Source organism: Schistocerca piceifrons, chromosome 2, assembly GCF_021461385.2.
Source record: "Schistocerca piceifrons isolate TAMUIC-IGC-003096 chromosome 2, iqSchPice1.1, whole genome shotgun sequence".
NCBI classification, from domain to species: domain Eukaryota; kingdom Metazoa; phylum Arthropoda; class Insecta; order Orthoptera; family Acrididae; genus Schistocerca; species Schistocerca piceifrons.
The window spans coordinates 1006062483-1006086987 of NC_060139.1; positions in this window are offsets into that span (position 1 = coordinate 1006062483).

Consider the following 24505-nt stretch of genomic DNA (forward strand, 5'->3'; position numbering starts at 1 on the left):
GAACATTAGTTCATCGAAACTTTTTTCAAAGAGTCAAAGAAGCACAACGGTCAGGATGGAAAGCCCGTCATTGTTCGAAGGGAGAGACAGGAAAAGCAAGGAACGACTGTCTTCGGAGAAGAATGGCTGAACGGAGACGACTGGTTAACCAAGTAAAAAATAGCTCAGAGAAAGGGACCGACACAATGTTTCTTTGTTGGACGCTTTCGCACAGAGATAATTTGATTTACTTGTCCTGTCTCTCGTCTCATCACCTGCTTCAACGGGAGCCTTGTCCTGAAGCGCTGCTGTCACGGCTCCGCCATCTTCGTCAGGTTCAGCCATCACTAGATTTAATGCGTTTGGGGGACTTAGAAAATTTTTTGGCCGTCCATAACTCAGCCACGGGAGAGGCTCGCTGGTGCTGCCATTGATGGAGGTCACAGCCCTTCACTCACCTGTGAGACTGAGACATTACTCGGTGGGACAAGGAACTTCAAGTCAGTTCACAATTTTACAATCTTAGAGCCTGACCTGAATATTTCCTTTGTGAGACCATGAACAAATAGCCTCTGAAATCCAGAACAGGTGTGACGCATTATCTTCAGCAGTTCCACACATTAGCTTCAATAGTTCTGTCCTGTGTTAACTAATATCATGAAAATCACTAAGTATTTGTGTGGTTATTCTCATTTGAGATTCGTCAGATTTCTGACTTCGTGGGTTGTTTTTTCTAAATGTTTATTATGAAGTTACCACATAATGCCACTGTTAAGAATGACTGTAAAGCTGTCACAAGTTGCCGTTATTGTATATATTCATTATCAATTTCTTAACTTTTAACTGCCGGACGTTTGTTACGTAAACGAACCCAAGTAATATCAATAATTGTATCACTTAGCAACTTTATCGAACTCTCCCTCCGAGGTTCATACAACTTACTGCTTATTAATTACTAATACTAGTCTAGTCTACTGGAATCTGATGCACTGGGAGCTCAAGTAGTCACAAAGTCTTTCGTCTGAAGTAGATACAGCTTGTACAGAGTCAGAATGACAGAAGTACTAGAAATCGAGACACTCATTGTCATGTGTTATTGTATGTGCTGGAGTATCTGATCCACACCAATGGCTCCTTTTGACTTGCTATTTGCCCATTGAAACATAGCATGAAACAATTGCAGAGATCAATGTGGAACGTACGATGAACGTATCCGTTACGAGAGTGCGGCGAAATATGGCGTTCATGGGCTATGGCAGGAGACGACCGACAGCTGTGCCTTTTGTAATAGCACGATATGGCCTGCAGCGCACCTCCTGTGCTCCTAACCACCTCGACTGGATCCTAGATGACTGGAAAACTATGTCCTGCTCAGATAAGTCCCGATTTCTGCTGGTAGGTGCTGGTGGTAGAATTCGAATGTGGCGCTGATCCCACGTTGTAAACAACGCACTGTTTAAGTTGGTGGTGGCTCCATAATGGTGTGGACCGCCTATATCCATCATCGACTGGAAATTGTTATATTTGGCTACTTGGAGATCATTTACAGCTATTCATTAACTTCATGTTCACATAATGACTTCATGATGACATGTTTTCATTGATTGCTCTTAAGTCAGGCATCTGGACTGCTAAAATTCTCAACGTTTCCTGAAGGGTAGCCCGATGTGGTTTCGACTCCAACATAGTTGATCCTCTGCCACTCACACAAAAAGTCAAAAACGAAAGGAGGAAAGAAAAGTAATACTAACATAACATTCCTTGCTGTGGCTCAACTTCTCCGCCTGTGTAATTGGGTACGATTACTACTTTACACACTTATAAACAATGAGCCATACTCCCTGCTCGCTATAAAATACGTTGCCCATCAAAAAAGGTGCGAACTTACAATCTTTTTACAGTCGCGGACGATGGAGGGCAGTGAGCTGCAGTGATCAGCTCTAGTAGCTACATCTCCCGGAAGTCAGTGGCGTGTCCATGATGGGTGCCTGCAGCGTGTCATCTACAGTCAGCGCAGGCTGGCGGCTGGGCATGAGCTTGGGCATGGGCAACGAAGTCAGCTACTGTACAGCATACTAATCGACGGGTAGTGGCGTAGTATTGGGCGGAGCCAAGACTGAGGGACCTCAAGAACTGGTGAGTGGGAATGTAGCCAGACGAGATGATGATGTGCTGAAGAAATGGAACAGCTGTGTGGACAACAACCTGGGGAAAGCAGTTGCCGGTTTCACCTGATCGAGCAAACAGAAGTTCAAGAGGAAGCTAAGGAATGACATCTGTTGTTCATACTGAACACTACATGAGTGTTTTCACAACTGGTCACTGTACCCTAGTGGCTTCGTGATTGAAACAGTGCACCGAGATAGGAGGGAAGGTGCCTTGAGTGTAGCCATTTGTAAAACAACTTGCAGAACCGAAGTCTGACAGTCCTGTGTAATGGCTTGTTTCAATTTACGACATTCAGGATGAGCGGTGAGTGAGTTGTGGTACAAGGGAGACATAATCGTGTCAGTGTGTGCCATGTCCCATGTGAATTAAGATTATGTTTTGTTGTTGCCTTACGTGAATGAATTCACATGTATGTAATGATTTGACATATATTTATTGTACGGAAACTTATTCAGATCAAAGCGTGGGTACCCCGATTGTGTTGTTTCTTGCTGTTGTCTTAGTTATTGTAAGTAGACAGCATGAGTAGTAATAGAACGAGGAGTAGTTGGAGGGTAAAATAGTGATTCTAAATAAGTTTTCTTTGGTATTACTAGTTAATTGTTGACATCTCGAATTGTAGCAGAATGCCAGAAATTTTAGACAGTATGTTGCACAACCAGACTGAATTTATTCTATATTTAACCTCTTTCCTTAGTTGTGAAAAGGATGCATGTTTATTCCACCAGTCCGCAGCTCGTGGTCACGCGGTAGCGTTTTCGTTTCCCACGCCCGGGTTCCCGGGTTCGATTCCCGTCGGGGTCAGGGATTTTCTCTGCCTCGTGATGACTGGGTGTTGTGTGATGTCCTTAGGTTAGTTAGGTTTAAGTAGTTCTAAGTTCTAGGGGACTGATGACCATGGATATTGAATCCCATAGTGCTCAGAGCCATTTGAACCATATTTTTATTCCACCCCTACTTCTTTCAGACTGCAGAGAATTACATTTATTTTATTGTAAGTGGTCTATATTATGTTAACTGATATTTTTTATGCTAAGTAAAACGACTTTAAAATGATCCCCAAGTTTGCACAACTCCCAGCCGAACCTAACTTCACCTGAACTTCACTGTAAATTACTGCATGTTAATGATGGGGGTTCCTGCTGTAGATTACTGCTGTAGATGAGGCTTCGGATTCAGCTGCAGACGTCAGCAACCACTTGTATCAGCAACTATAGCGGTCAGGGTCAGGTAAGTACTATAAGACAGTTAGAGGTGGTAGGTGATGCCTTCAGTTCACTTCTTTGGCTTAGGCAGCAGTGGTTCGCTAGCAGGTGTCTGTATCTACCTACGTACTTCGCAACCCAACCATATGCTGCGTGGCAGAAGGAACCTGTACTACTACTACTCATTTCCTTTCGTGTTCCACTCGCAAATAGAGAGAGGGAAAATCGACCATCTACATGCCTCTGTATAAGCCCTAATTTGCCTTATCTTCTACACCTTCATCTACATCTACATAGACACTCCGCAAGCCACCGTACGGCTTGGTGGACGGTACCTTATAGCACTACTAGACATTTCCCTTCTTGTTCCACTAGCAAAGAGAGCGAGGGAAAACGACTGTCTGTATGCCTCCGTGTGAGCGCTAATTTCTCGCATCTTATATTCATAGACCTTACCCACAATGTGTGTTGGAGGCAGTAGAATAGTTCTGCAGTCAGCTTCAAATGCCGATTCTCTAAATGGTCTCAATAGAGTTTCTCGAAAAGAATGTCGCCTTCCTTACAGGGATTTCCATTTGAGTTCCCGAAGCATCTCCGTAACACGTGTTGTTCGAACCTACCGATAACAAATCTAGAAGCCCGCCTCTGAACTGCTTCGATGTCTTCTTTAATCCGACCTGATACGGGTCCCAAACACTCGAGCAGCAGTCAAGAATAGGTCACACAAGAGTCGTCATACCAGCGTCCTATATGCGGTCTCCTATGCAAGTGAACCATTCTTTCCTAAAAATTCTCCCAATAATCCGAAGTTGACCATTCGCCTTCCTTGGCACAGTTCTCACATGCTCGTTCCATCCCATATCGCTTTGCAACGCTACCCCCACGCATTTAAACTACTTCACTGTGTCAACCAGGCCACCAGTGTAACTGTATACAAACATTACAGGTTTACTCTTCCTATTCCACCGCATTAACTTACATTTTTCCACATTTCGGGCTACGCGCCACTCACCACACCAACGTAAATTTTGTCTAAGTCATCTTATACCTTCCTGCAGTCACTCAACTTCGACACCTTATCGCACGTCAGAGAATAATCAGCAAACAACCGCAGATTGCTACCCACACCGTCCGTCAAATCATTTATGTATATAGAGAACAACAGCGGTGCTATCACATTTCCCTGGGGCACTCCTGACGGTCCGATGAACACTCACCGTCGAGGACAATATACTGGGTTCTGATACTTACAAATCTTCGGTCACTGACGTATCTGAGAACTTATTCCATATGCTGGTACCTTCGTTAACAGACTGCAATGGGGCACGGTGTCAAATGCTTCGCGGAAATGTAGAAATGTGGAATCTGCTTGTTGCCTTTCATCCATAGTTCGGTGTATATCACGTGAGAAAAGGCCAAGCTGAATTTCGCAAGAGCGATGCTTTCTAAAACCATGCTGATTGGTGGACATAAGCTTCTCAGTATCAAGAAAGTTTATTAAACTCAAACTGAGAATATGTTCATTTATTATACAGCAAACAGAAGTTAAGGATATTGGTCCGTAAATTTGCGGGTCTGTACTATTACCCTTATCATATACTGGAGTCACCTGCGCCTTTTTTCCAATCGCTTGGGACTTTGTTCTGAGAGAGATATTCGTGATAAATGTAAAATAGGTAAGGGGTCAATGCCGTATACTACTCTTTGTAAAATCGAAATTGGGTTCCATCCAGACCTGGTCTTTTATTTGCTTTGAAACCTTTCAGTTGCTTCTCTGTATCAGGGATACTTATTACTATGTCGCCCATACGAGAGTGTGTCTGATGGCCAAATGAAGGTATGTTTGAACGATTCTCCATTGTGAACGATTTCTTGAACGTGAAATTTAAAACTTCGGCTTTCATTTTGCTATCTTTAACTGCCAGATCAGAGTGATCACCAAGGGACTGAATGGAAGCCATAGACCCGCTTAACGATTTTATATAAGACCTGAATTTCCTAGCGTTCTTTGCCATATCTTTTTCTAAGATATGGCGGTGGTAATTGTTGTATGCTTCAGTCATAAATGTGCTCACTGACGGACGAATCTGTACTAACCTTCGCTTGTCGTCATTTGTGTGTTCTTCGTGGTCCTTACACTATATGTACGTTGGCGGCGGTAGAATAGTTCTGCAATTAGCTTCAAATGCCCATTCCACATATTTTCTGATTAGTGTTCCACAAAGCAACACCTTGTTGAGTGGCAAGCCGGCATAGAAAGAACAGTGGTTGAGAGGTATGGACCAAAACAAGACAAAAAACTCCAGTAAACACAGGCGTTAAAATCTATATCTGAAAAGGTATGAAAACGTGTTCATCTTCGTTAATGAGAAACACATCTCCTTTATCGAACAAGTGCTCATAGCTCTTAACCCCAGCAATACCACCGCATTTTTTATAATTCCCATTACCAAGTGGGATGCCCAGCCGGAAAATAATGAGAAGGAAAACAAACTTTCTTGATTGTTGTTGACTTATACAAATAACATACATTTTAAAGAGATATTTATGTGTAAGTAGGGTCCAAAACAAAAAATATATATATTTTAGCACACTCTTAGCAATATCAATGCACACTCAGTGCAGTGTGTCACTACCTCATACCCAGCCTAAAAATTCATTTATAAAATACACATTTCATTAGCTGATGTTGATCTTTACTTACAACATACATTTTAAAGAGATGTTGTTGTGTAAGTTAGGTCCTGAACCTGGAAATACTGAGTATGACATTCGTTGGGGAAAACGACATCTACTATTAAGAGTTAAATTTGTGGTTTACGTTTAACTGAAGAATTAAAAAAAATGAAATCAGGTAGAAAAGTTATTCGTTAAAAACAGTAAGTATTTTTTTGAAACTTATAAAACATTAAGTATCTCACTAGATACAACATTTTTCGTGCCGCGGCCGTAAACTAACACCCCTCCCCCCCCCCCCCCAAAAAAAAAAAATGGTATATCGAAGTTTAAGGTATGCATTTCGAGTCTGTGTTTACTACGTATTTAGTCCATACCACCACCAGTTAAAATCTGGAGGGCAAAGTGTTTGCAGCGGAAATGCTTGTCACAGTAATAAAGACAAAATAGTGCTTATTTCTCTCAGATCTTCTTTGTGGCAGTCCATGTTTACCAGGGATTTTTGTTTTGTCTATACTACCAAGAGTCAAATAACAGAATACTTTTCTTTAAAATCTTGTGTAGATTAACATATTCCATTTATCAAAATTGTGATCTGTTGCTACAGTGCGAAATAATTCGATTTCCAATTACGATACACATTGTCATCGAAAATATGGCAACATTTACAAGGTCATCCTAACTAATTAGCACTTACTAGAAAATTGATCTTTGACTATGTGCCAGGTTACAAAGACACCCTGCATGAATTCTAAGCGGCATTAATAATGTAGAGATCTAAGATTAGGTAGAGTAAAAACCCGTACTTGGCCTGAAGAGTCGTGACAGCCCCCACTGTTAGCCTGCGACACCCAACTGCGGACAACGCTTATAGCCGGGTGCCAGCATAATAGTCGGGACAACCGCAGGCCACTTCCGGGACACCCACTCGCCGTTCGCGCGCTCAATTGGCTGCCGCTTTGATGGGAAACCGTCCGGAAAATTGTCATAATGAGCGTGCATCTTCCCTGCTCCCACACCGCCCTCCCTTTGTCCGAGACCCTCCTCCTCAGTCCCGGACTGTACGCTGAGGGTCCCATTGTTATGTATTTCCTGAAATCGATTGTCAGTCAAGGAGCCTATTGTTATTTAAATTGAAATGTGGAAGGCAAGACGTTCGTGGTAGCCCCCCATTTCGGGGAATCGTTGGCGCGTGCGAAACTGTGGTGCCTGCAATAGCGCCGGTGTAGATCGTTTCTCGTTTATCTGTTTCATAGTACTGTGCCGGTGAAACAGTTGCTGGATGGTTCGTGTGTTTCGTATTAAAGGGCACGCGCGGAAAAACCTTTTATATTTGTTCTCATCAAATGTTATGAGACAAAAGTAACATAATTTCCTTCTAAAATATACTCTTGTGGTTATAAACTTTTATTCATTTCCTCATCAGAATGCGCTTCTAAACAACTGCGTACAGTTTTCAAGATTTTATGATGCTTTGGGGATAGGAACTACAATTTTTATTTAAATGACATATCTGTTGTCACTATCTACATCGACACGTCAGTTTGATTTCCGAACAATCACCAACATAACGTCATCTGCCTTAACTGTAACTGTACACAATTTCATCCAATTATGCTGTAGGACAGTTTAATAATGTGGAAACTTTCGCAGTTTCTCTGGTACTGCGCATAAAAGCAGACGTAAAAAGTGTTTACTTTGGAGGAAAATATACAAATTTTGCCATTTCCATCACTGGATTCGAAAACTGACAAATATTTTGAAAAGGGCAGTTTGCCAAATACAACAGTAGCGTCCATTATTTAATCTCTTACATCTAAGAAAATCCACGTGAGGATGGCGTAGCGACCACGGAAGGCAAGTATTTTTGTTCGTGCGAGAAGCGAAATCTTTTCGTGTTACACTAGTTTAGTTTCGTTTTAAAGGAATAAGAAAGTATGAAATAATAAATAACTTAGTCTCCACCATAATATTTCGTCTTTCACGGATTTTCGAGTTAAATTGAAATTGTCCACAGCAGAAGAATGACGGTGCAAAACTACTATGTTCAAACACAATATTTCGTGTTGGCATTATGATGCAGCTTTATGCACGTTCGTTGGCTGCTAGAAAACAGCGCAGTGTCCTATAATCACGAGAAGTCGTTAAAGTATGTCAATAAATCAAATCATCTTTCTCAATGTTCAATCACTCACAATGAATCACTTTCAGCTCACATACATGTGCTATCTATTTCGTCTTAATTTTTAAAGGCTGCTGGCGTTTGCGAAGTCCATATCTTAGTAAATATTTCTTTACAGATGCGGATGTTTTCTCTACAAAAGTCTCAGATTACTTGTTTTAACGTACAAAGTCCAGTAACAAAACGACTTGAAGGAGCAGCATACGCATGTACCAAAGATATGGGAGCTCGATATTTATACATACAGTTCATGAGCAACAAAAAGCATTAAAATATTTTAATAATTTTTCATAACCTGCAACTAGTTGAATATTTCGTCATGAATACATTGTTTACATTCATTTACCAAGAACTGAAAAATTCGCAATACGGAGAAGCCGGTTATCTTCTCGTAGCCACTGCAGAAGGCATGAGTTACGTTTGGGGGACCCGCAGTCCAGAATCGCGTACTTACTCAAGCTCGCAGGCTTCTTCGTCACGTGATGCGACCCCAGCGCTCCTAGCACATAAGGTCGAAACTGTAGCGCCCGTGATGTTAAGGTTTTAGTGTAACACACCAGTACGAATAGCATACCTTTCACGACAAGGAAAGCTGACAAATTATTGATTTCATTTTCATCCCGTCTCTGGGTATCGATATTTATTTTCCCGTTGTGAACGTTCTTTCCTTGCGACGTTTTACAATAGCTATCTCAAAAATTAAGTTCCAAAATTCTGTAACGCCGTTTGTGTAGGAGCTAGGTTGGTCATACGTAGATAAGTGAGAACTTCTGAAGAAGGCATGACAGTAATTCCGTACGCCATAATGGAAAAACAACGCCTATAAAAGGAAGGAAGATAATTCCTTATTATATTACGCTAAATTTAACAATTTCATTGTAAAACCTCCGCAATAAACGACAATTATTTGCTAGTGCTTAATGCGTATTGGCAATACAAAGAATATTTTGGTCGGTATCAATACTGTTCAACAGTAATTCCAGTACTAACAATACGGAGATCCTGCGAAACTCAGCTCGCTCCGTTGCTCCGTAAGATCCACAGCGCCGCAGACAACGGCGCTCAGGTTGATTCGTGCGTTCCTTGACTTCAAGAAAGCATTTGACACCGTCCCGGACTGCCGCTTAGTGAAATACATTTGAGGTTATCCAGTATCGGTGCAGCTTTGTGACTGGATTCAAGACTTCCTTGCAGATAGAACTCAACACGTCACTCTTAATGGAACAAAATCGACAGATGTAATGATAATTTGCGGAGTATCCCAAGGAAGTGTGATAGGACCGTTACTGTTTACAATATATATAAATGATATAATAGGAAGCATCGGAAATTCTTTAAGGATGTTCGTAGATGATGTGGTTGTCCGCAACAAAGTAGCAAACGCCAGAAGATACTAACGATTTGCAGAATGACCTCCAGGGAATTGATTAAAGGTGTATTCTGTGGCAGTTGACCCTGAGCGTAAATAAATGTAACATATTGTGCACACATAGGAAAAGAAATTCGCTGCTGTATAGCTACACTATTGATGATAAACCGCTGCAAGGAATCTCTGCCCCAAAATATCCAGTTGTAACCATCCAGAGCGACCACATAAAACAAGTAAAGGGAAAATCAGGTGCGCTACTCAGATTCATAGGAAGAATCTTAAGAAAGTGTAGATCCGCGAAGGAAGTGTCTAATAAGGCGCTTGTTCGATCAGTTCTTGAGTATTGTTCATCTACCTGGGATCCCTACCAGGTAACACCGGTAGAAGAGATAGGGAATGTCCAACGAATTTCGGCACACTTCGTCACAGGATCGTTTACAAAGGTTCAAATGGCTCTGAGCACTATGGGACGTAACATCTGAGGTTATCAGGCCCCTAGAACGTAGAACTACTTAAACCTAACTAACCTAAGGATATCACACACATCCATGCCCGAGGCAGGATTCGAACCTGCGGTCGTAGCGGTCGCGCGGTTCCAGACTGTAGTGCCTAGAACCGCTCGGCCACACCGGCCGGCACGGGATCGTTTATCCGTGGCGACAGCTTCACGGAGATGCCCACCAAACTCCACTAACAGACGTTACAAGAGAGGCATTGTGCTTCACGGAGAGATTTATTATTGAAATTTCGAGAGAGCTCTTTCAGAGATAAGTCGGACAACATAGGCCCTATTACTTCCCGCTACATACGTCTCAGTTAATGACAACCAGGAACAAATTCGAGAAATTAAAGCCAATACAGAGGTGTACCGCTGCGCGAGATTAGCCGAGCGGTCTAAGGCGCTGCAGTCATGGATTGTGCGGCTGGTCCCGGCGGAAGTTCGAGTCCTCCCTCGGGTATGGGTGTGTGTGTTTGTTCTTAGGACAATTTACGTTAAGTAGTCTGTAAGCTTAGGGACTGATGACCTTAGCAGTTAAGTCCCATAAGATTTCACACACATTTCAACATTTTTGAACAGAGGCGTACCGACAGTCTTTCTTCCCAAGCGTTTTTCGCGCTTAGAACAGGGTTTAACGGCTCAGTTAGTGGTACAAAAGTACCCTCCGCCACACATTATGTGTCTCGCGGAGTATGATGTAGATGTAGATGGCTTCGACAGTACTCGCCCTCAGACGATCATTATATCTTATTATATCCCAAAGTACGGTGTCTCTCCCACGAATTTCTTCCGCCGGCCGGATTGAAACTAGTGGTGGGCTGTACCTGCCCTGCGGGCCGCCGTTTCTATAGAGTTCAAGTAACTGGGAATCGTTCATATTACAAACGCCACTGCTCGTCTGACAGTGAAAACTAAAACTGAACGACGGTGAGTGGGTATCCCATCATACGACAAATTTTCTCCATAATTTGTAAGTTCTCAGGCAATTGAAATGGGATTTTTCATTTTATTAGTGTACACACTACGCAGTGAAAAAACGTGAATGTCTCTTTTCGTATGTTACTTGTTACTGAGGTTCTCTGAAATATTGCGCTCTTAGGAAAATTACATCGTTGCAGCACATTCACTAAGTGCTCGATGTCAGCTGACCAACAATTCGGTTCATCATCCTGAAACTCATCGAAGGAACAGTCAAATGAAGCGAAGCTCTTGCAGAAAATACATCCCACTGATTTCCTCCCAGTTTTGTATTTTCCGATAGAGATGCCAAACGTTCAAGTAGCTAGCTCGGAGCTTTAACGGTACTAAGAGCAGCGAAAACACGTAAAATGATGTAGACATAATAAACAAAAACTATTACACGAACGTTTAGAATGTTGAGAGGAACTAAAAAGAAGCTCTTTCTTGTGTGATACAAAAGATCGCAGCCAGCATCTCGTGGTCGTGCGGTAGCGTTCTCGCTTCCCACGCCCGGGTTCCCGGGTTCGATTCCCGGCGGGGTCAGGGATTTTCTCTGCCTCGTGATGGCTGGGTGTTGTGTACTGTCCTTAGGTTAGTTAGGTTTAAGTAGTTCTAAGTTCTAGGGGACTGATGACCATAGATGTTAAGTCCCATAGTGCTCAGAGCCATTTGAACCATTTGAACAAAAGATCACAGGTTCACACTTTCCTCACCAACCAAACTGACTCCGCTCTAGGCAACCAACAACAATACAAGAAAGGGTCGCTATGGAAGATGACTACTAATGCAGAATGGACTAGATATCAAAACAATAATATACCCTGTCTCACCCAAAAACCACCCGGATTTGACCTGTCATGCAAAATATGGCAAATTCTGAACTAGAGTCCAACAAGGCAGAATCACAAATTTTTTACACGAATGAGGTGAGCAAATATTCCCACTTTGTGACTGTGAGGAACCACAGACACGTCAAAGAAGAATGACCCACAAGATCATATGTTGGTGGACAGGAAGACTCCTAAACGATAGATTACATAGATGCTCTAGATATTTGTTTATAAGAGTTTATACTATAAGTATCATGCTCTACACTCAAAAACCATTCGATAAATAAAAAAAGAAACATAGAGCTCCAACAAAGTTTTGATTCAAGAGAGCTTCAGAGACGCTGTTCAACTTACGATGTGATGAATATTGGTTCAGAAATATCGCTGAAAACGTCCGTTTACATTAAAGTATCATAGAGACATGCTCACTAGTGGTGTACGAGGTTTCGACGCATTCCAGAAGAGCTGGCTGTCCCTTGGGCTTAAGCTGTAGCCATTATTCACCGAACGGATGGTAGTTCAGAGCATTTTAGATACTAACTCGCACTCAGGTGTGGGTTGTGCTTTAATTTAAATAGACGACAAAAGAATATGAAGCACACAGCAGTTTGAACACCGCCTCTATCTCTGGCGCCGAAGCTTTCGTGACCCTATCGGCGAAACGGTACAACACATTGTTGTCACACCGGAAATTAAATTTTTTACGGTCTCTAAACACTCTAAAATTTTCTATATGAAGTATTTATACAGCCTATAAGTGACTGGCAGCAATTTGAGAATAAGCTCGTTCTTAATATCTGAAAGCGAACAGTCGATTTAGTGGGAGAGGATAAATAAAACACGGTACTTTGAGATGTAATGTGGAGCTCCTGAAAATACGATTTTCTACCCTCGCAAAACGTTCTTGATAACAACCATTGAAGCAAAAGAGAACAACAAGAACGAATTTGCAGAATGTATTTTAATAGCGGGCAACGCAGTTCGTTGCTATCACATATCAATGTTTTTGTGACATTTACTTGTTAGCGTCATAAGCGTAAATTTTCTCTCCACTTAGGCGTCCGAAACAGCAAACAATAGTACGTAATTTTTTATGTGCAGTTTACCGGGCAATGGCACAACGCGCTACTGAAAGAACACAAAAAGCTTTTAATGTGCACGCAACAGTGATATGATACTCATTATATGCAAATTGCGGTCTTCAGCTAATGTATTATTTTTATTGCGCAAAAAACATTTGTAGAGATGCAGACGACGCTTTTTAAAACAAATGCGTAAACGTGTACTGCGCAAACATATTATTAACATGGTTCCCATGAGCAGAAAATGGTGTAAAAAAATAAAGCTCAATCTGCCAGAAAGTTTATTACTAAACCACGACAATATTTAATACACCTTTCAGTTTATTTTACTGGGAGTGTACAAGAATACTTGAGAACTAGTTATATTCACGTCTTGCTACTGTTTGCCTAGTTAATGATTAGTGTGTGAAAAGACTCATTTTGGTTAAAACCGTTGATGTAGTTATAACTCCCAGTCGAAGCTCATAAACAAAACTAGAAGTGCAGAGCAACTTGCAACTCCCAGGCGAAGGTTATAAACAAAACTACAAGTGCAACTGATGTAAAATATTTTGCTAACGTATGGCGAATAGATGTCATGTTGAGGGACATTGTACACGTAGGAATATATCATTTATCAAAACAGTTTCTAATATGGTAGTGAAATAATGTATAAGTTGCGAAAAACATTCTACTTTAATTCTGTTCATACGAAAATCAACGACAGGTTATAACGAGAGAACTTAGATGTAATCTCAGCGACGACAGAAAGAATTCTTCACCCTCTTTTTCGCATCAAAAACAGAAATTACTAGAATCAGAATGTTTTTGCTCTTTATTTTATTAGGATGAACAGACAGGACCTGCTAATTGTAGGACGTGGTATTCTTACATCCACACTTACTTCCTGCTAATTTTTTCCAAGTCCTCGACTAAGGATACTTCCTAATGGACCGAGTTTCTTGGTATTTCTTTAATTAATGGAGCGTCGGAGAGTAATACTTCTACGTCTCTATGCGATAGTCAGTATGTCTTTAAAAACTGTAGCAGAGTATAAGTATGCTTGAAGTCAGAAGACTGATAACCAAAAACAAAAAAAAAAAAAAACAAAAAGTAAGAGGGCCTTCAGGTAGCTGCAGGTAGAAGAGATCCACAGATTTAAATAAGTCTTGTACTAGAACTCGTCAATAACTAACAATGGGAAGAGCTTATATAAAGTCACAAATTTCAGTAATTCTCATTCGACAATGCTAGCGTCGTTATCACATACTGGTATATCGGTGGCTTCTCAAACCATGCAAATGATCGCAAATTAAAAATCAGTGTATTCTAAAGGTCTGTGGCTTGATTTCAAGAATTTCCAGTAAACACTAGTTCATACATTTGGATATACTGCCCACAGGTTCTCATTGTATTAGTTTCTAAGGGCAATTTCATGGGAAGTGTACATCTCATTTCTAGAAGCAACATTTCAAGTTAAAAAATCAGTGATATGATTGAAACAAACTGCTGAAAAATGGTAAAAGAAGTAAGAAGTACTAGCCCATTCCTGTAATTTATTATCCCGCATTTTCAGTAACTTGTCAGTGGTCATAAAAAGGTTCGGTACTACTAAAATTAGTTCTGATGGGAGCCGAAAGAGTCACTGATCGCCCACTCCCCCCACGAGTTTATTAGCAGTCCCAGTTGATCAATATTTTAACACTACATTCTTATAGAACCTTTGTACAGGGTGATTACGTGATGTTGTTACAAGCTTTCAGGCATGAAGGACAAGTGTCACCCTGACCCAGAAACGAGCGAGTCTAAAGGTACAAGCGAAAATAATGAAACTCTTCTACTGTAACCTCTTTGCCTTCCATATTTTAGTAGGAAGTTGTACGGATCAAAACAAGGACAAAATGTCCAGTAATCGTGAGTTCTAAATACATACATTGGAAGCTATGAGCAGTTGTTCAGTAGAAGAGATGTAATTCACAGTAGCAAGCCAACTAAGCTGTATTTTAAAATTATAGAGATGTAAGATCATTTCTGAATTCTCACAGCTTTCATTAACGGTCAGTACAAAAATTAATTCAGTTAGCACAAAACAAACACGTAATTTCTACTGAAGCAATAATGACAAAGCAGATGGCAGTGAGAGAACGTAAGCAGTATTCCTGAACTAGGCTCGAGGACTGATAAAGTGCAAGCTAACCAAATCAAATTTCCAACTAAGCGCTGGAAATGTCATAATTGAATCACTGATAGTCCAAAGGTAGTTCACTCGATTCTAATTCTACGAACTGGACTGCAAATTCAATTAGCTGTGGTGCTGTATTATGTTATTTATGAATTGATATCTCCCTTCACTTTGCACGATCAAAAAAACTTCTTTGAAATCCACAGTAGATAGGTATATAGTTCAATATTGTGAGAGGATTCTCATTGGCTTTTTCTTGTGGTTGACAAAATTCTCAATATGACTGATGTTAACACGGGTTTATTCGTTAATACATGCGGTGGTTAGCGAAACTACATGACGAATCAGTAGCTAGAGAACATCTCCAAGTTTTTAACTCTCGTTACTGATTCTCTTTACGAGAACCGTTTGCGTATGTGACTTTACTACCTCTGTGCAGTTTACTGAAGTCCCTGACACGAATTACCTGGGAAAGTGAGACAGCAGCACGCTTTTGAAACCTGTTCATTGACCTGGCACTCTGCAAACTTATACGATGCGACAGTACAGTGAGGATGTTTTGTCTGCAAAGTTATGACAGGCCTGCTCCCTATTTCATCTATGCCACAGCACTTATTGAGAATCTAAATTTGGCCGGAAGCTCTAACTACTCATATTTATAATTTTTCTGTATGTCTTCTGATTATTTCGCAGTCGTCTTCTGAAACCTTATGAGGTGCTCATGAATAACCCTGTGTGATCAGCACCATGTGTTCCTGAAGCCTGAATATACTAGGTGAGTCATAAATGAAGAAAATTATTTCGTGTAAGAACTCTGGCATTAGAAAAACAGTTTTCCCCATCTTGCTGTGTGAATACATGGCAATGATACAGACTTTAATGAAATCGAGACATGTGAAAGAATCTTTTGAGTGTTCACGTGTGTTTTTCTAGACCAGGAGGATAGAGTGAAAGTTTCTAACATTGGAAATACCACATTCTCACTGCCAGAAACGAGTGATTCCTGCTTTATTAAGCGGTCCAGAAACAGTTTTTGGTTTTTATTGTGCACAGCAACACACACGCCTTGGAATAGCGTTCCTTTATTACGATTCAACTTGTAGTTATTCTGCTGGTCATTACTACTGTAATACCAGGAGGGATTGCATGTAACACATTTTATTTATTTTGCATGCCAATTAGAGTAGGTATATCTGTAAATTTTTATTTGGTTTAGGGGGACACGTAACGTGTATCCACAGGACATGTGGCCTGTAATTGAAGAAGTGTCATGATGATCTCTCCATTGGCAAAATATTCCGGAATAGTCCCCCATTCGGATCTCCGGGAGGAGACTGCCAAGGGGGAGGTTACCATGAGAAAAAGACTGAATAATCTACGAAAGGATAACGTTCTACGAGTCGGGGCGTGGAATGTCAGAAGCTTGAACGTGGTAGGGAAACTAGAAAGTCTGGAAAGGGAAATGCAATGGCTCAATCTAGATATAGTAGGGGTCAGTGAAGTGAAGTGGAAGGAAGACAAGGATTTCTGGTCAGATGAGTATCGGGTAATATCAACAGCAGCAGAAAATGGTATAACAGGTGTAGGATTCGTTATGAATAGGAAGGTAGGGCAGAGGGTGTGTTACTGTGAATAGTTCAGTGACCGGGTTGTTCTAATCAGAATCGACAGCAGACCAACACCGACAACGATAGTTCAGGTATACATGCCGACGTCGTAAGCTGAAGATGAACAGATAGAGAAAGTGTATGAGGATATTGAAAGGGTAATGCAGTATGTATAGGGGGACGAAAATCTAATAGTCATGGGCGACTGGAATGCAGTTGTAGGGGAAGGAGTAGAAGAAAAGGTTACAGGATAATATGGGCTTGGGACAAGGAATGGAAGAGGAGAAAGACTAATTGAGTTCTGTAACAAGTTTCAGCTAGTAATAGCGAATACCCTGTTCAAGAATCACAAGAGGAGGAGGTATACTTGGAAAAGGCCGGGAGATACGGGAATATTTCAATTAGATTACGTCCTGGTCAGACAGAGATTCCGAAATCAGATAAGGACTGTAAGGCGTACCCAGGAGCAGATATAGACTCAGATCACAATATAGTAGTGATGAAGAGTAGGCTGAAGTTCAAGACATTAGTCAGGAAGAAGTACTAAGGAATGACGAGATACGTTTGATGTTCTCTAACGCTATAGATACAGCAATAAGGAATAGCGCAGTTTTCAGTACAGTTGAAGAGGAATGGACATCTCTAAAAAGAGCCATCACAGAAGTTGGGAAGGAAAACATAGGTACAAAGAAGGTAGCTGCGAAGAAACCGTGGGTAACAGAAGAAATACTTCAGTTGATTGATGAAAGGAGGAAGTACAAACATGTTCCGGGAAAATCAGGAATACAGAAATACAAGTCGCTGCGGAATGAAATAAACAGGAAGTGCAGGGAAGCTAAGACGAAATGGCTGCAGGAAAAATGTGAAGACATCGAAAAAGATATGATTGTCGGAAGGACAGACTCAGCATACAGGAAAGTCACAACATCGTTTGGTGACATTAAAAGCAACGGTGGTAACATTAAGAGTGCAACGGGAATTCCACCGTTAAATACAGAGGAGAGAGCAGATAGGTGGAAAGAATACATTGAAAGACTCTATGAGGGTGAAGATTTGTCTGATATGATAGAAGAAGAAGCAGGAGTCGATTTAGAAGAGATAGGGGATCCAGTATTAGAATCGGAATTTAAAAGAGCTTTGGAGGACTTACGGTCAAATAAGGCAGAAGGGAAAATAACATTCCATTAGAATTTCTAAAATCATTGGGGGAAGTGGCAACAAAACGACTATTCTCGATGGTGTGTAGAATGTATGAGTCTGGCGATGTACTATCTGACTTTCGGAAAAGCATAATCCACACAATTCCGAAGACGGCAAGAGCTGACAAGTGCGAGAATTATCGCACAATCAGCTTAACAGCTGATGCATCGAAGAAATTGAGAATGCGCTAGGTGACGATCAGTGTGGCTTTAGGAAAAGTAAAGGGACGAGAGAGGCAATTCTTACGCCACGGCTAATAATGGAAGCAAGGCTAAAGAAAAATCAAGACACTTTCATAGGATTTGTCGACCTGGAAAAAGCGTTCGACAATATAAAATGGTGCAAGCTGTTCGAGATTCTGAAAAAAGTAGGGGTAAGCTATAGGGAGAGACGGCTCATATACAATATGTACAACAACCAAGACGGAATAATAAGAGTGGACGATCAAGAACGTAGTGCTCGTATTCAGAAGGGTGTAAGACAAGGCTGTAGCCTTTCGCCCCTACTCTTCAATCTGTACATCGAGGAAGCAATGATGGAAATAAAAGAGAGGTTCAAGAGTGGAATTAAAATACAAGGTGAAAGGATATCAATGATACGATTCGCTGATGACATTGCTATCCTGAGTGAAAGTGAAGAAGAATTAAATGATCTGCTGAACGGAATGAACAGTGTAATGAGTACACAGTATGGTTTGAGAGTAAATCGGAGGAAGACGAAGGTAATGAGAAGTAGTAGAAATGAGAACAGCGAGAAACTTAACATCAGGATTGATGGTCACGAAGTCAATGAAGTTAAGGAATTCTGCTACCTAGGCAGTAAAATAACCGATGACGGACGGAGCAAGGAAGACATCAAAAGCAGACTCACTATGGCAAAAAAGGCATTTCTGGCCAAGAGAAGTCTACTAATATCAAATACCGGCCTTCATTTGAGGAAGAAATTTCTGCGGATGTACGTCTGGAGTACAGCATTGTATGGTAGTGAAACATGGACTGTGGGAAAACCGGAACAGAAGAGAATCGAAGCCTTTGCGATGTGGTGCTATAGACGAATGTTGAAAATTAGGTAGACTGATAAGGTAAGGAATGAGGAGGTTCTACGCAGAATCGGAGAGGAAAAGAATATGTGGAAAACACTGATAAGGAGAAGGGACAGGATGATAGGACATCTGCTAAGACATGAGGGAATGACTTCCATGCTACTAGAGGGAGCTGTAGAGGGCAAAAACTGTAGAGGAAGACAGAGATTGGAATACGTCAAGCAAATAATTGAAGACGTAGGTTGCAAGTGCTACTCTGAGATGAAGAGGTTAGCACACGAAAGGAATTTGTGGCGGGCTGCATCAAGCGCTTTGTGCGAAATAAAGAACAGCCGAAGATTCAACATAAATTTTAACTTATTTGGCTGCTGAATATCGCCACCTGCAAACATATATAAAGAGTTGTCTTTCCTTTCGACCACTACTCCCGTGTAGCCATTGCACCCTGCACAGGATTGATTATGGCCTGAAACCAAGGACTGCATGTCCTCATGGCAGCCATTTGGTGTGGACTAACGCAAGTCGCTGTATAGCGGAACGGTAAAGCATACTCACAATACGCCACAGTTGTCGTGTTCTCGAATTCCGATGTGCTGGAAGGCATTTCTACTAGTTTTACTTCTACATATATACTACGTGAAGTGTTCGATAGTGAACTTGACGAATACTTCGATGTATTCACTGACTTAAATTGCAGTCGCAGTACAACAGTTGAACTGGTTCATAACCTTTCCATGTCGAACCAATGTTCACTGGAGTGCAAACCAGTCCTGCATACAAGCCGTGTGCTGTAGTTGAGAACATTACTTGACATCCAGCGAGCACCTCCTAGCATAGGCCACAGTATCTTTCGAATGCCTCCCAGCAAATGATGTGGCGTATGTCAGCTACTGCTTTGTGTTGGTAATAACGTCTGAATCATAACCTGAGTTACCATCATGCTGGACACAAGATCCCCTGCCTCCCCCCCCCCCCCCCCCCTCCGCTCTCACCCGTATTCAACCCGTACAGCCGATGATACGCTGACTATTGGCTGTGGGTGGCGTGTTAAAGATTGCGACTATACGGGTGGATCCATCTATACGTGTGAGTCGAGTCCTCTGTGACGTAAGCGTCCATGTTGCCCACTGGAACATGTTGTCCTGTTGAGGAAGCGGACAGCAGCGCTGGAGGCTATCCTGAGGTGCCAGAGAGACATCTGGCGGAAGAGACAGAGGCAGTGGTTCCACTCCATGCATTTAGAATTCTATGATGCCTGCCGTAGAACGGAAGTGTGGAGGAGGAGTTCATTGTTGGCTCGCCTGGGATTTTCCCTTTTGACTTCTATCTCGGAAAGCATCTTACTACAGGTGATGAAACTGTGCCCAGGATTCAAACAGGACCCCGACTTTAGGTGACGGTCAACTCCAGGGAGCCCTTAAACTTGCCTGGGCGAGATGAGATGAAGGATCAGTTGTGGCATGGAAGAGATCTAACACAGTTGGTTGAAGCCATAGAGTATCTCTGAAGGGTACTACTCAAGAATTAGAATGGTTGGGAACTAAGAGAGTGCTGCATCTCTGTTGCAGTTTGTAAACGTCGCTTTCCTAAGTTATTGTTTGAAGATTCATAAGAAGTATCCTGCTACCCTGCTTTGCCATTTGAAGTTAAGTGGAACACGGGTGCGAATATGTAAACAATGCCCGTACAATGACAAAAAAAGAGAATTCATCAGATGCAAATTGTAGAGCATTACGTAAAACGAAGGTCTGATGAACCACTTCAGTACAAAAACAGTATTTATGACGGCTGATTTTGAACATGGCTGCACTTCAGCAACTGCGCATTCACGAGGTTCAATGCATTAGAAGTAACAGCCAACCAGTTGCAAAATACAGGCTTATTAAACCTTGACCATGGTTTTGGCGGTGTTAAAACAGTCTTCTTCGGAAGATGTGGGAAGTAAAATCACATTATCTATATTCAAAGTGGGAGTCGTTGACTCTGTCTAGTACATATGACCCACTTAATCACCATGTAAATACTTTCTATAAAAGTGTGGTCGTCTGCTGTAGGGATATTTTCTTTAAAGTTTTAAAACAAACCCAACAGCAGACAGCTACTACTTTCATATAATGTATTTACATGGTTATTAAGTGGATAAAATGGACTAGACAGAGTCAACGATTCCTTTTTATGAACACGGTTTTCAAACCGCCGAAACCATCGTCAAGTTTTAATAAATCTGTATTTTGCAACTGGTTGGCTGTTCTTTCCGAAGCACTGAAGCTTATGAAGGCTGAGATAGTGACACGAATAGTAGTAGTGTAGGCCCTTTATTGGAATTTGAGGTCAGCCACATGTTTCCAAGGTGAGGTCTGGTGAAAGATTCATGAATTCTCTCCCACAAGTCTTACGTCAGGTTGCCGAGAAGTGATCTCATGGGCGGTGCAAGCTTCACAAGCGACAGTCGCGCCATTGACATATCAGGCTAGCACACATGATGGCGTGTCATGGTCGTCTTACAAATGACGCCCCAACAGTGCTGGTAGGACATCTGGAAGACGTGGGGGTAGAGTGACTATTTTGCAGTTCTCATTTCCCAGGAGGCGGCCGATGATCAAAATAACGACTTGTACCTGATGCTGGGGAATGATATTACGTATTTGGGAAGTAGATCCACCTATCGCAAACCCAGAGGGTTTTACGGGTCTGAGAGCACAAGGATTCCAGAGGATCGAATTAGTGATCAGGGCCAAAGGCCAAATAGGAGAGTGCGTCTGTGTTGAATTTTTGGAAGTTTTGGGCGATAAGGAATGTCATAGAGGCGATCCAGCGTTGAAGGCACTGGACTGTTCTAGTAGCCAGCTTGATGTTAGGACTGAAAAGAGTGATATTGTTCGTGATAAGTCAAATATAGTTCTATATAAGGCGGAGGGAAATTTCTGAATTCGATAAATATTAGTGAGAGTTTTTTCTCAATTTGACTGTATCTGAACTGGGGTCAGAGTTATAGAAGGATAAGCAGTGGGTTGCTAGGTCGTATCATGATTTTTACGGGTTAGAACCACTCTACTCCCATTTCGAGCAACGTCAATGGCTACAATGAATGTTTTGACTGGATATAAAGTAGCTAGATGGGGAGCCTTGCTGGGGCTGTTATCACGGCTGAAAAGTGGCTGCCCAAACGGAACATACGCCTTTCGGTCAAAATGCTTACGGGTTCAGTGATTTCAAATGCCTGCAGTATGAATTTGGAGTAATAATTTGCTTTTCCTATGAGAGCTTGCGGTTCGCTTTGGGTTGATCGTACAGGTAAGTGAATAATGGCTTATATATGTTCTTTGTTCGAAGCCTCTCGTGATAAGAATATGTCTTATGTATTCCGCTTGAGGTTTTAAGGATTCACATATATTGAAATTAGGCCATACTGCCCGAGTTTGGCGAGCAGCAGGAGCAGATTGTGACACTCAGCCTATGCAAGAGCTGTAACTGCTATATCATACTAGTAACTGACACGATACTTGGGACGTCGCGGATAAGTTGTTCGAGGTAGAGCCGGAAAATCGCTGCTGTGCTGACAATGCAAACCATTGTAGCTATACAAACTAAATGGCGTGTTAGCCACCATTAAGAGAGGGACCTTTTTTTTCAATATAAAACTGGACATATGCGCCAGACAGATCGATTTTAGGAAAAAAAGACAACCGGCTGCAAATTAAGTCAGAAAAATTTCTCGGTAGGGGGACTAGGTATGAATTAGTATGAATTAACCACAGATTGAGAGTAGCCGAACTTTGCAGTTATGTTTCGTTATTACGACCAGAGGAATAACATATTACCTATTGATTGGATGATACAAGCGCCGGAATTTGAAGCCTCTCGAGACGAAGTAGATTAGATTTGAACGTATCATTGACAACGGTCATTAGAGACGGGGCACAAGCTTGAATATTGGGAAGATGGGGGAAAGAAAGCGGCAATGATTTTTCAAAGGAAAGATCCAGTTGGCACCAGAGTGACACAACGGAACAGTTACGATTCGGTTACTTCAAGGAGTACCGCTCCAAACCAGACGCCCTGTTGCGTACATTCCACTGACCCCAAACCATCGGCGTTTACCACTTCAGTGGTGTCAAGCGAGAGCTAATTGGATAATCCGGTGGAGATCTGTTATGTCTTATGAAGAAAGTTGGTTCTGCCTCGATGCCAGTGATGGACTTGCGTTGATTAGGAGTCCTGCTAAGGGCCTGCGACCCATCTGTCTGCGCGCTAGACACAATGGCCTTAACAACCAACATTATGGACTGGGGTGCTATTTAGTGTTACAGCAGGAGCACTCTCGTGGTCATCTCACGAACCCTGACTTCAGCCGGCCGGAGTGGCCGAGCGGTTCTAGGCGCTAGAGTCTGGAACCGCGCGACCGCTACGGTCGCAGTTTGGAATCCTGCCTAGGGCATGGATGTGCATGATGTCCTTAGGTTAGTTAGGTTTAAGTAGTTCTAAGTTCTAGGGGACTTATGACCTCAGTAGTGGAGTCCCATAGTGCTCAGAGCCATTTTTGAACCCTGACAGCCTCGATGCCAGTGATGGACTTGCGTTGATTAGGAGTCCTGCTAAGGGCCTGCGACCCATCTGTCTGCGCGCTAGACACAATGGCCTTAACAACCAACATTATGGACTGGGGTGCTATTTAGTGTTACAGCAGGAGCACTCTCGTGGTCATCTCACGAACCCTGACTTCAGCCGAGCGGTTCTAGGCGCTAGAGTCTGGAACCGCGCGACCGCTACGGTCGCAGTTTGGAATCCTGCCTAGGGCATGGATGTGCATGATGTCCTTAGGTTAGTTAGGTTTAAGTAGTTCTAAGTTCTAGGGGACTTATGACCTCAGTAGTGGAGTCCCATAGTGCTCAGAGCCATTTTTGAACCCTGACAGCAAATTTGTACGTCAGGCTAGTGATTCGACCTACTGTGCTGTCATTCATAAACAGCATTCCAAGGGCAGTGTTTCAACAGGATAATGCTCGTCCACATACCGCTGTTGCAACCAGACATGCTCTACAGGGTGTCGTCTTGTTGTGTTGTCCTCTTCGATCACCAGATCTGTCTCCATTCGAGCACATATGGGACATCATCAGAAGACAGCTCCAGCGTCATTCACAGACAGAATTAACCGTCCTTGCACTGACCGAACAAGTACAACTGGCATATAACTCCTTCCCACAGAAAAACATCTTGCACTGTACAACACAATGCATGCACGTTTGCATGCCTGAATTCAACATTCTGGCGCTTACATCGGTTATGAATGTATCGGCATCTTACATTTGCAATGGCTTATCTAGCTCTTCGGTTAACATGTGATAATACCGAAAAACCAAATACACTGGAAAAATAGTAGCGATGGGACAAGCTCATTCCAGTTTCAATAATGGTCCTAGGAATAATATTAAGGAAGTTGAAATTGTTCTTAATGAAGATAGGTTATAAAATTAAAACAACTAAGGTGCTGAAGCAGTCTGATCATAATATTTGTCATATGAAAGCTGACTACGTTAGTATCTA